The following is a 3194-nucleotide window of genomic DNA, read 5'->3' as shown; positions in this document are numbered from 1 at the left end:
ATATATATATATATATATATATACAGGGTGAAGGCACACGAACATATACATACAAATACACATCGTTGAATTTACAAATAGAGTGAAAAGTAGTCTGCATTGAAGTAGACTTTTTTATTAAGTATACACTGAGTTTACTCTCTTGCAAATCCAAGTTAGGTGATTCTTTGCTAATCATGAAGAATCAGGAAGATTAAAGTGGCAACAGAAAGTAACACACATTTTGTGTATATATGAGACACAGTTTTACGAAGTGAAGTTGTGTTGCAATGATCTTTTTTAGACAACAAAATATAGTGTTTTTCAACGTCTTGCTTGCCTGGCTGAGGCTCACTTTGTTACGTTTTAGTATTTATTTTGCAAGATTCCTGATGTGAAATCGTGTGTTGAAACAGATAATATTATACAGGGTGTTCAAAAAGTCTCTCCGCAGTAAGTATTTTATTGAAAAATACATATTAATAAGATGGTATAAGACTAGAAGACTTTAAAAAACTTTATAAGAGGTATTAAAAGTGTCGTCCTTCGTTTTCAGTACATAAGTTGACTCTTCTACACATGTTTTGAAATACATCTTGGAGAATTTGATGAGGTATGGACCGTGTGAATGCAGAGAGACTTTTTGAACACGCTATATTTCAGAATTTTTTTTGTTTTTTTTTTGCCTAATATATTCGTTCTTCAGTTCAAATTTATTTTTGTTCTTATTTTATGCCCTTTGTCTGGAAATCTTTCGTCACACATCCTGTGACTTCTTCAACAACTCTCCATCCCTACAGACAAGGATACACACAACAGAAAGACAGACTGGATTAAAGAGAACAGGTGATACGTGGACTGGAGAGTTGCTGAAGAGGTCTCAGGACGTGTGACGAAAGATTTCCAGACAAAGGGAATAAAATAAGAACAATAATAAATCTGAAGTGAAGAACGAATATATAGTGCACGTGTTTATTTGGTAATATCAGAAATAACCTGGGGATTATAGAATAATCTAAATAAAATAAAAACAATGATAAATCTCAAGTATAGAACAAATATATAGTGCATGTGTTTATTTGGCAAAAAAACAAAAATCCCGAAATATAACAATGCACAAGCGTGGCTGTGTGAAAGCAAGGAGTCTACCCTGGTGGTCGGATGCCTATCCTTCAGGAAAGCCATTACAAATTGCATCTGTAATGAGCAATGCTTCAATCGAACATTGTAAATATAATCCAATTTTTATGAAATATAGAAGCTTGCTTCATAACCACATGGTTCCCGGTTCAGTACTACTGCGTGGTATCTTGGGCAAATGTCTTCTACTATAGCCTTGGGCCAACTAAAGCCTTGTGAGTGGATCTGGTAGACAAAAGCAGAGAGAAGCCAGTCATGTATATGTATATATATATATATATATATGTGTGTATATAGCAATAAGAAAATGGAGGGGAATATGAGGTACTCATCAACTTGCAGACACTGTATTCCGTTGATTAATCTGTTTATTTTCTAACTAAATTGACAAAAAACACAATATATAGACACTTATGACATACAATGTCATATCAACAATTAAGATTTCAAATTTAAAGGACATTTAGCAATTGGAGAAGGGACAAAATCTTGCAGCTGTTTCGGCCTAGTGTTGGCATGCCCCATTCTATCTATATAGCTCCCGTACGCTGGAGTAATTAGTAGATGAAAATGATGTAATGGGGGTACATGCATGATTCGCTAGGCCTCTTCAGAGATTAACAAAATTCAATACAAATATAAAATAAGAATAAAATAAAAATATAAAAATATAAGGCACATAAAAAAACCTACAAAAAGTATATAAAACCATATAAATAGTTATAAAAACTCCAATATACATGCCTATGCATGTATACATTACTATATGCAGATATTCATGGATACATAAACATAACTACATGAGTACATATATGTGTGCTCAGATGCACATACACAGATGGTTGCACATGTATATTGCTATATAAATTTAGAGTAAAATAACCCCCTTTTACCCGTACCCACTTACTGCATTTGGTATAACACTAGTGTAACAATAATTGGATACCCTCCCCTTAGTGGGTTGAATCCTCAACCCCTAACTCTCTTGGATTATATGTGTATATATATTTATGTGTGCGTGTCTCTGTTTGTTCCACTACCACCACCGCTTGACAACTGATGTTGGTGTGTTTATGTCCCTGGAACTTAGTGGCTCAGCAAAAGAGACCGATAGAATAAGTACTGGGCTTACAAAGATAGAATAAGTACTGGGTTTGATTTCTTTGACTAAAGGTGGTGCTCCAGCATGGCTGCAGTCAAATGACTGAAACATGTGAAAGAGTAAAATACTAGTGTGAACATGCTATCTTTAAGATAGCATATTTTACATTGATTTTATATCATTGTTTCATATATTCCTATAGTGAAAATGCATAATTATATACATGGCAGGCAGGTGAGAACAGTGTTCAATGAAGGGTGGTGTATGCAGAGCATCTGAAGATAATTGTTTCACTTTTCAGGTGTGGTTTAAGGAAGATTTGGATGCTATTGAAAGAGATAATGTGCATTATTAAAGTATACTGGAATTATTACTGAATATATCCTTCATGTATATTGTTACTGCAACTATTACATGTTATACTTAGGTTTTCTTAGATTATTGTATAATCCCAAGGTTATTCCTGACAAGTACATTTGTTTCATTGGAAAATCCTACAAATTATGGCATCTTCATAATGGTTGTGATGGATTTGCATTGTTTATTCTTTGTGTGACAGGATAAATATTTATTCACTATCTGAAAATATTGATGAATGTAAATGAATACTAATTTTGAAAGAAACTGTTAAAATTGATATCATCATCATCATCACCGTCATCGTTTAATGTCAGCTTTCCATGCTAGCATGGGTTGGACGATTTGACTGAGGACTGGTGAACCAGATGGCTGCACCAGGCTCCAATCCGATCTGGCAGAGTTTCTACAGCTGGATACCCTTCCTAACGCCAACCACTTTGAGAGTGTAGTGGGTGCTTTTACGTGCCACCTGCATGAAGGCCAGTCAGGCGGTACTGGCAACGGCCACGCTCAAAAAGGTGTATTTTATGTGCCACCTGCACAGGAGCCAGTCCAGCGGCACTGGCAACGATCTCGCTCAAATGTCTTTACACATGCCACTGGCACAAGTGCC

The sequence above is a fragment of the Octopus bimaculoides genome, chromosome 20 (assembly GCF_001194135.2).
Source record: "Octopus bimaculoides isolate UCB-OBI-ISO-001 chromosome 20, ASM119413v2, whole genome shotgun sequence".
Classification (NCBI taxonomy): domain Eukaryota; kingdom Metazoa; phylum Mollusca; class Cephalopoda; order Octopoda; family Octopodidae; genus Octopus; species Octopus bimaculoides.
Note: the sequence above shows the minus strand (reverse complement) of the source record.